The 11,020-nt window shown below is 37.7% G+C and overlaps 1 non-coding gene across 1 annotated transcript; it reads right to left on the reverse strand.

Annotated features, from left to right (window-relative positions):
- Positions 1-680: 680 nt before the first annotated feature.
- Trnas-gga (transfer RNA serine (anticodon GGA)) lies at positions 681-753 on the reverse strand. Its single transcript has one exon. It is a non-coding gene; the product is annotated as a tRNA-Ser (tRNA).
- Between the last annotated feature and the right edge of the window lie 10,267 nt (positions 754-11,020).

Consider the following 11,020-nt stretch of genomic DNA (forward strand, 5'->3'; position numbering starts at 1 on the left):
CAAGTAGGTTACGGAATGGTTCACGAATTGTAAACTGATAATGTGTTAACAAAACCTCCCTAAATTATGATGTCGATACGAATTTATCGTTCATAATCACTTATGAAATTCCGAGATTGTACCTCGATGAATTCAATAGAAAATATCCAGGAAGGTTACAGAAACGGACTCTCAAAAACGGCTCTTGAATTAAAAACCTGTAAACAACAATTATTTACGCTAACCATGCGCTTACCAGCGTGCTTGTGAGCTCAAATTGCCAAGACCACGTTTAATGAATGAGTTGCCAGTAATCGGATCCTTGTGTTTACGCACAGATTTTTGGGATAGCCACGGGGCAAACATCGTAACTCACTAGAAGGAAATGTATGGTGAACGGTTGTTCTGACGTCCAAAAATACGATGTTAGCGAGAAATTTTCGCTTTTTTGCCGCTCTTTTATCAGAAATGGATTTGAGTAATGCTGATACTAGGGAGGCGCAAGTTTTTGTTCGAAAAACCATGTAATATGTAGTAAAATCTACCGATTAACTTGTCTCCATGCGCAAGGTTTATTATGAATTTGACGTCGCGTAATAGTCTCGACATTTTGAAAACATAACTTCAACGTGAATGAATGATCCTCGCAGTAATGTGCACTACTTAGGCAGTAGTGAAAATAAGGCCTGAAAAAAAAAATCAGGCCTGTACGAGATTTGAACCCATGACCTCTGCGATTCCAGTGCAGCGCCCTACCTACTGAGCTAACAAGCCAACTGGGAGCTTTTGGAAGCCTAGGTTAGGAGAATACACGGCCCCTTCGAGCTTGTGTTTGTGCCAGTATCCGCCAGAACTTTCGCGCCGTTCAGGCAACAGGTTAGCTCAGGAAAGGGCTTGACCTTTATTACAAATGATATATTTCTGTCATTAAGATACAATGGAAACTACAATTGGTAGGGTTTTCATATGATAAGGAAAGCGCAAATATAATCATGTGGAAAGACAAGGAATATGAGTACATCTTAAGCGCGTGAAATAAACAACATTAAGCTCACCGTTCTTCGCTCGCGAAATGTCAGCCGAAAAGAATGTTGAACAATCGTGTACGTTGTGGGAACAGGCCCCTTAATCAGTATTCTCTTTAGCTGAATTCATTGGTTATCTTCCTCTGATTTGACTGGTGCTATGTGTCGTAACAGCCGTCTTCGAAGCCGGTACGGAGGATAAGGCCGATCGGCGATCGAAGATCGAAACGCGTCCATTTTGGCCATACAGCTACTCTGTATGTGTATTGTTGTTGTAGCTAACATCATTTGGTGCTCCGGCCGCGCAGTACGTTCGCCCTTTCATCTAGATTTCTTCTCTCTCCACCATAGTTGCCGACGTGTCTTCACAGTTTTCTACGTCATTGCTATGATCTGAAACATAAACGTTTTGGCCGCGCGCCTAATGGAGACACTTTTTGGTGGCCAAATGGTACCTCCAATGCGCAAAAAAATGTTCAAGGAGAACTTCCTAGGCGCTAATTAGATTAAGCAGCTATCAACCAGAAAATAATAATAATAAATAGTGTCATAGACATTTTAAGGTCAATTTCATCAAAATTATTTGCCTAGTGGAGTCCTTCACCTATTTCATCTCTTTAAATTACCTCATTAAGTAATTATTGTACCTCTCGCGCATTAATTAGCCACCTTGGAAAATATTTCTTCCAGCAGCTCATCTGAATGCTTTTCATGTTGATAAGCACGTTTTAGATTATCTTTAAGGACTACTCGATAATGATAACTTTCTCTTGATGGTTGTAAGTGTACTCAGCATGTCATAAAATATTGAAATTCTTTCAATTTGCACAATGATCAAACCAAAAAGTGGCCCTTGGCAGCTGAAAATTTTTTGGCGGGCAAAAATTAATCCTACGATCACAATTTTTTTTTATTTTGGCTTTTTGGTAACGGTTGAGTTATGGATTCGTTTTCTCTAGCTACAGAAACAATTTACGATCTGCTTGCGCACCTCATTGCATATATTTGTTAGTGTCTTTCTTATTGATATGGTTCCGAATCAGGCGAAAACATTGAGCAAGCAATAAAATAATATTTCAAAGCAGAAAGTAACTTTGTCAAAATATTTCTCTTCATCTTTTTTCTCCTTTGAGATCTGCATTGGACTACAAAACGTAAGTAGATAAAGTAATTTTTTTTCCAGTACTTTTGATTCTCTCCGTCTGAGAAGTCCAGCTCACTACTAGATCACAACCGTTCTCCTGTAAGCAGCACAATTGACTCCACGCTTGGTGTGGGAGTAGGATGGGTTTGGGATATAGAATTGATTCAGTTGATATTTTTAATGATAAATAATTCCTTCTTCTAGGTGAATTCAATGTCCAATATCAGTTTTACTGACTCCAATGCATTTTAGCCTTTCAGAAATAAAATTACGCTGAGCCCTTCGTGATAATTCCAATGAGTTGGATTAAATGCCGAGGCGTTGTTTTTCATTTTTGTGTATGCGAAGTTGGCAAAACTTGATATTCGTCGTTTTTCAATTTTTTTCCTCGAAGTGGGTGGCACAGTTTTCCGTTGATCGTATTCGTCGTCTAATAATTTTCTCTTGTCATTGGGAAAGATAATAGTTAATGTCTAGGGAAATTGGCGTACATATTTCTATTACGTTTAAATTGCTCGAAACAAGTGGAATATCTAGATTGACACTGCTCAACAAGTGAAATGAGGCACGAGATTTGCCTGCCTGTTCGTGATTGATAATTGAGTTTCCTTTACAACTTGTAGTTTATGGTTGATACATACTTTACTGCTTTTACTTTCTTTAATTTTTTTTGTTCATCTTCCTTTAAATCTGGTGCATTGGCCCCCACTTGTCAAATCAGGGTGTAAGTAACGTTTCGTTGTCTAATAATTATCTCTTGTCATTAGGAAAGGTAATGGTTAATGACTAAGTAAATTGGTTTCTATTACATTTGAATTGCTTGAAGCAAGTGATCATTTTAAATGCTACTTTTTAAGTCGAATCGAGTAATTACGTATAGAAACGAGTAAATATTTCGAGGTGTTTACCATTCATTACATTAAGAAACAATTCAAGTTGAGTTTACTATCCTGCTCTCAGAGTAGCACAGACACAGACAGAGTGAAATATAATGCTAAAAAGTATACATTTTGATTGCTATCATGCAATTTACTTCACAAAACATCTGAAGATTGAAATATGAAAGGAAAATGGCAAAGTTTAGTGAGCCAAAATAGGACAATCGCGCAACAGGAGTCCGTTTTGTTAATTATGAGTATGATTTCATACAGAATTAAGAGACACGAAGTTCTGTTACCAATTTATGATAACTATTACAGTTGCTTTTTGTTTGTTTGTTTTCATATCACGTTCCATTTCCCCTACTTTTTTCTGTTTCTTGTCCCTTTCATGTGATTCATTTGGGTAACTTGGAAAACTTAGCCCGTAAATAACATTTCTACGGCATTTTGAATCCTTTTAGAGCTGAAATGCATCTACTTTGTAGATCTCAAAATAGCATCGATGGAACTTTTCTGGGTTTTATTATTTAAATTTAGTCGTTTTTCCACTTTTTTTACTTTCCATCTTTCGCATATCGTCCATGAAACGAGGCACGAGTTTTACCTGCCTGTTCGTAATTGAAAATTGAGTTTCATTTACTACTTGTAGTTTGTCGTTGATATTCTGATACTTTGGTGCTTTTATTTTCTTTAAAGTTTTTTTTTCTTCATTTTCCTTTTAATTTGGTGCACTATATACCATTTGACAAATCAGATTGTAAGAAATGTTTTCGTTACTTAATAGTTTTTTGTTATTTGTACATTTGATATTAATTAGTTATTTGATTACTGACTAAATAAAATTGCTACAACTAAGTTGAGTCCCTTTATACACCTATAATTATGGACGATATGGGAAAGTCTAAAATTACATCTAGAAAGGGTAAATAGTTCAGGGTTTTCACCATACATTACATTAAAAACATTTCAAGCTGTATTTACCTTGTTGCTCTCAAAGAAGCATAGAGCCACAGAGAGAGACAGGCAGAAACATAATACTAAAAAGTATCCTTTTTTTTTCACACAGTTTACTTCAAAAAACATGTGAAGATTAAAATTTACTTTTTGGGGTTGTACTTAATATTGATGGGTATTTAACAAGTTGCGTATGTACTCTGGTGTAATTACCACCTTTTCTTTCTTTTTTTTATTTCTTCATTTTCCTTCTGATCTTGCGCATTGACCCAAATTTGGGAAATCAGGGAGTAAGTAACATTTTCGTTGCTTTTAAATAGTTATTAGTTAAGATAACGGTTTCTATAGGATTGGAATTGCTTGCCGGAGGCAAGTTGAATATCTAGATTGACACTGATTAAAAGTGAAATGAAGTGCGGCCTGTTCCTAATTGATAATTGAGTTCATTGACTAATTGTAGTTCGGGTTCTAGTTTGTATACTGTCTCTTTAGTAATCACGAAAAAATTTTCTGACTACTTCAGATCTTCTGCAAAGTGAGTTAACATTTCGGGTGCTTAAGAAACATAGTGTCCTCTCGTGACCAGTAATTGAAAGCGCAATTCAAACCGTCATAGTCTTTTGATCACTTAATATGTGAAACTCCAGCTACAACTCACCTTATCTAAAATATATATTTTGTTTAGCATATCTTTGCATGGAGCGCTTCGGGATGATTATTATCTCTTGTGTCCAGCTCATAATCTCTTGATGTCCGAAAATATGCTGAGTCGTTTTTATCTTATGACACCATCCACAATTCCATAGAATACCTTAGTGAAAGTTCACATGTGTGGGGCCGGACGGGTTGATGTGAGCCGGCGCCCGTTTCTCGAAATGCCGGGTAATTGAAAGGGCCCGAGGGAATATTTCAAAAACAGCATTTTAGGAATAGAGAAGCAGCTTGGCAATCTAACTAGCCCATTTTGTTCCTTTATCTAATAGTTTTATCGTAGAATTTTCCATCGCGTAGAATGCCAATTGTTCTCGGGACATTTACTTGCAGTAGCGAAAAAATTATAGATCCGTAATATTAGCGGCGAAAGATATTCTGGAGAGCTTTGATTGGTCAAAGATTACGCGCTTATTCCTCCTAAGGGAATAATGCTTAAGCTCATTAACTTGTCAAGGCGGAGCTACGAAACAATAGCTTAGAAATGAATGAAAGTGATCCTCGCAGTGATGTGCACTACTTAGGCAGTAGTGAAAATAAGGCTTGAAAAAAATTTCAGGCCTGTACGGGATTTGAACCCATGACCTCTGCGATACCGGTACCGAACCCATGACCTCTGCACCGGTATCGCAGAGGTCATGGGTTCAAATCCCGTACAGGCCTGAAATTTTTTTTTTTCAAGCCTTATTTTCACTACTGCCTAAGTAGTGCACATCACTGCGAGGATCACTTTCATTCATGTCTTTATCCGCAGTTCAAATATATGACTTTCATATATTGTTAACCGAATAGCTTAGAAAGTTATTGTTTATGCTATTGTTAGAAGAATATCACAGATTACCTGCGTGTGTTACAACCTGGAAGAGCGTTCGATTTTGAAACATTCGTTACATATCCATCTATTTCTTCATCTTACTCAACAAACACTTTGGGTCTATCACTACCCGTTTAGGATTTGATTTTCATTGGAAAAATTTACCTGCACAATTTTTCTAAAATAGAGAGGACGTTGTGAGGTCTGTACTTCACTCTGACACTTGTTTCTTTGAAACAAAATAAAAGTCACACACGAGGCAGCCAGTAAAAGAGAACAACTCACGTGCCCTCTGTCTACTCCTCGTCTTTCAGCTGCCGGCTGGTTGGTTCCCGAGCGGGTTCTCTTTGTTTGCGTCTCTCAAGCTTTTAGTTCGCTTTTTTCCTTTGGGGAGAAAAAGACTGCCACACGGGGTAGCAAAAGATATTGTCTTACTTCTGTTCACGCGCTTTATTTGCATTCTTCTATCTTCACCAGTCAAAGGTAAAGTTTTCATTGTTTCGTCATGGGGGAGGCCTAGCGGCCTCCCTTTAATGTCTACTATATCAGAATATCAGTCGACATGGCCCTTTGGAGTCAAAGCTTCCAAAAGCTTTTCCCAAAAGGGCAATTTCTTTAAAAGGTTTACCATTGTTGGCAAGTCTCTGATCCTCTGAATTGTATAACTCGGCGGTCTTTTCTTCAACTGTGGTCGAAAGGTCGTTGTTCTTTTTCGTCACCTTTGCCAACACATCACTTGGTGTTAGCGCGATCTCCTCGGGGTTTATTGTAATTTTAACCCACGTCTCGGCTCGTACTTTTTTCCTCTGTTTACCGCTTGTAATTGAGTCCATCTTGCGTTTAAATCTCCTTATATTTTCGCCGACTGCGCGACCAACCCGATCGCAGGAGGATTCATTGAGCTTGTAGCTGAGAGGCAGGATGCTCGCCTGAAGTGAATCAAATACTCTACGAGGCAGCCAGTAAAACTCTCTGCATTTTCAGGCTGCCTCACCGCCCATTTGAATCATGTAAACTGGATTGCTTTCCTCAAGAAAAGGTGGAACTACTTGTATAAGATGAGTGGGTTGGGGGGGCTCTATGAGCTCTGAAAAGAGCTCCCGATCACAATTATTTTGTCTTTGATCATTCATCATCGCGCGGTTTAGTTGCATAAAGCAGCTGAAGCGCTAAGATCATTTTTAAAACTCGCGGTAAACCGTCTATTTTACAAATGAATGGTTTTCTTGAATAGGCCATTGTTTAGTTTTGAAAGCCATTGTTGTTCAAGCGTGGGCTGAAAACAATAGTATCGAACTCGAAACGCGCCATTTTTCGAAAGGAACTTCGACTACAAATTTTAAAACTGCGAGAAATAGTGGTTGTCGTTCACCAATTTTCCAAGGTAAAACGGATTCTGTTTCAGGAAAGATTCATCTTCTATTTCCCGCTCTTGGGTTTTTGGATGCCGGTTTGAGTTTTTGAAAAATCGCTTTTGAAATCGGCCTTCATACTAAAAATGTCCGTTTTTCGTCATTTTCAAAGGCTCGGGAAGAGTCCTTATACTTTCTTAAACTTCCCCTATTTAAGCTTAAATTAAGGATTAACCCTTCCTCTTCAAAAACCCGCTCTTGGGTTTCTGAATATTTGCCTCTGGCAATTGAAAAATCGAATTTTATGAACGCTGCTGAGCTAGTTTCGGCCCTTTCTTCTCTAAGGCGCGAGTGCAGTCAAATCTCCCGCTTCAGTACTGATGAATAATTAATGATGTCCAGGCATTCTACGCGATGCTAACCTTTTGAAACCTTCATCTTGAAGGAAAGTTTCCGGAGCCCTCGAGAAACGGACTCCCGGTCCGGAAAAAGCCGTCTGGCCATAGTGCACTTGTGCGGTTTTATCGCAAAAAAAATATAAAATTAAAAATAAAAACATTGTTCACTGTTGTTCCAAAAAAATTAGTGACAGTCTTGAACAGAAATGGAAAAAAAAATGTCACGTTTTTCGATGAAATGTGAGTTTCCTGTTCTAACTGAAAAAAATAAAGGAAAAGTTTTGATTGTAGAATCGTTTTTGTGGTTATCCCGCACGCGCCAGTTTATGGCGTCCTTTTTGAGTAAAAACAAATTCTCTAAATTTTCAACTCTTATCAATCATATGATAAAATGCTTATCGACTGAGTTAGGTCGAGCTGGATGGGAAATGTTTGGCTCTCGGTCATGGCACTCGTACCTCTGCGCTGCGCTCTGTCCGTACGTCATGACCACGAGCCAAATACTTTTCCATCCGTGCCCCCTGGCACTCAGTCAAATAGTACAAGGAATCTTACAACGGCTTTAAATTGATAGTATATTTCAGTTGATTAATTTTCTTTTCTTTTTCATTGGATTCATCAACGTCTCATTAGAATTAACAGGACGTAAGTAGATTTTTCTTTACTTTTTCTCATTCGTTTTCACTTTTCTAACAAACAAGGTACTAATCGTCAATCATCAAGTGTGAAACTTTCTTCAGACTTATCATCATTTTTGCGAAAGAGTACATTTGTAACAGGAAAAGCTTAACTTACAATGAACCAGCACAGTTTTCGCCCCAGTCATCATTTATGATTGCGGCCAAGAGTTATACTTCGGCAACATGTCCTTTTTTAAGAGTGGTGGCTGACTGAGTGTTCAAGACTTTTATCCGGTCAGACTTTCCTATTCACTACCGACGTGGTCACCGTTTGAAATACCCAACAGTTGTGGCAAGGGTAATAAGACGCGTAGTCATACTACTGAGGGTTCCATTAACAAGACACTTTTACTTAACGATACCAAACTTAAGAACTACGTAGGCAGTAACAAATGTGCATCATTAACTAACATATCTCTTTTTCTTATTTCCTACTTTGACTGGCAAACAGATCGTAAGTATGTTTTCTTTTTATGGTAACTGGAGGATTTACTATTGCAGTAACAATCATATAACATATTTGTGTCACCGTCGCTTACTTTGGTAAAAATTAAAGTAATAATTTTCTTTTAAATTATATTACTGGAAACAAATATGTAGATGAGAAATTACGAACACCAATAAACATGGCATTCTGATATTCGCCTTGTTTCCTTGTTTCCTTGGAAACTGGTTGAAGTTATTTTGAATTAGGCTCTTATAAAAATATTTATTAAATGTGAGCCATTAGTAGCTAAGGATCTGGTTTTCATCCAGTGGCTCAGATAAGGTAAAGATTTAAGGGTATCTGTGGTAGACCGTGAAATTGAGGTGTCATTCACTTGAAACTGTTCCTGATGTATTTTTTTCTCATTCCTTGGCCTTGGCAAATGTGAAAAACGATTAGAACGTAAGTACATGTTTCATTTTCGTTTAAAGCATTAGTATTTGCATGACTCCTTTACAGTGCGTTTACGTTCACATATTTAACTGCTAAACGATGGGAAAAGTATACAGCATTTCTCAATAAACAACTGGATGTCTTTAAACTACAGATGCACGCCTAATTATATTTTTATATTTTATATTTTACATGTCCTTCTGCAATCACTCAGCTGGTAAGTTGGATTTAGTTTATCTCGCGCAATTCTTATTTCTTAATAATCATGAGAAAGACATTAAATTTTTCTTTAGTCCTTAAGATCCCACTTACAACCGGACCGCGAATGATTTGTGTATTCTTTCTGGAGTGCATGTCGATTCAGTGTTGTAAAAGCAAAGCCAGGTTATCATCACGGGGAATTCAGAATAACGAAAACTCAATGAAGCCGGCACCCAGTGCTGGAAAATGCACGTGATTATGTGAAATCAGATTGCCTGAGAAGCTGTTGTGCACGACTGGCGTAGCAAAACTCTGATGTTACCCTGAATTACTTCTGACACCCTCATTGACAGTTTCAATCACAGAAATTTACACTGACATCCGTCAGTGTATGTTAAGTTCATTATTACGCTTTATTTCGAATTTTGAGCTCAAAGGGTGCTTTCGATATATTTTTATCGGTGAAGATTTCCATAACTGGCCCCTCATCCTGTGATCTGCTGGTGACAGCTGACGAGGAACATTCGATTCAGCAATGCTAACTCTCTACTTCCTGATAGCAACTGAATTTCGTCGAAGACCGCAAACAAAAACGTTTACGGTGTCTACCTTAGGATCATCATAAGGCCTGATAAACGCAGAACAGAAGTAAGACAAAGTTAACCATAAGTAATTCAAGGGCTGCACGCATAAAATCAGTCAAACTCTCAACACGAAACCGGCGTGAACGAGATATGCAACCATCCTTGACGATTTTCTCTTAAGTTTCTGGAGAATCTTTTTCCAACATCACATCCTTTTATGGGAAATGCTCGCTTTCCATGTATTGAGAAAGTACTGGAACCTTATTCCTTTCATAAAAGCGGGTTAGAATTTTATGATGAATTGTTATTTCATAACTAAATTATAAGCTATGCTATTTAGATCATTAACTGCTCCTCCTTTCTTATCTGATCTTTTCTGTCTAGCCAAAAGGGAAGGTAACTATCAATATCATCCGTTCCTAAAAATAAATAACTCTCCTTTGGCTTAATACACATTATTGACACTCTGCACCGGCTGATTGCTGATCAGCAAATTGAAATCGTAAGTAGTAAAGAAATATCTGCCTGTGTATCAATGACAGTGAAGAAATGTAAAATGGTTTCCGTGTTTACATACCCTGATGTAAACACGCGGGAGGTTGGGAGAACACGAGATAAGCGTAGAAAACCACGAAGCGAAGCGGATTGTTTTCCAGCTTATCGAGTGTTCTCCCAACCTCCCGCGTGTTTACATCAGGCTATGTAAACACGGAAACCATTTTATATTTCTTTTATAAAATAACTATTGAAAGAGGAACGAAAACCGTGTTTACATACGCTCATGTAAAATGGTTTTATGGCCAATCAGAGCGCGCGTTCTCTTTGAATCATTTTATAATTAGTGATAGCTGTTAATGTTATAATATTAAACGATTTTACTGATGTGGACAGCATTAATATAAAATCAATACCCGAGTTCTGCAATAAACGACATTTGTAAAATTATCATCAGACATTAGTCATATTTGGCCGATTGTTTGTTTGATTTAAAAAAATTCTGTGACATATGTACAATATTGACATACCGAACAAACTGGTTGGTTCAAATAAACAAATGAATAGATAAATGGATTAACATCTTTTCAAAATTGTTTTCTCTTTCACGGCGTTCTTTCCGGATTCATAAGCGGGTGAGTACGACGAGTTCAGTTTGTTTGCTAAGCTTATGATATGTGTAGTCAAGTATTCCAAGGCTATATCAAGCCACTTATTTACTCACCAAATGTGAATCTTTCTTTTCATATTCACCTAACATCCTCGTCCTAACGAATACAACAGATTGTAAGTAGCCATGCTTGAACTGTCATGTATCAGTAGGCAGGATAAAGGGTCGATAAAGATGGTTGAACAAACGAATGGATCTCAATAGAGTGATATAGATAGGATACTCTTCTCTGTGGATCAGTGGATGTGTGGA

This window comes from Pocillopora damicornis, chromosome 5 (assembly GCF_964200805.1).
Source record: "Pocillopora damicornis chromosome 5, jaPocDami1.2, whole genome shotgun sequence".
Classification (NCBI taxonomy): Eukaryota; Metazoa; Cnidaria; class Anthozoa; order Scleractinia; family Pocilloporidae; genus Pocillopora; species Pocillopora damicornis.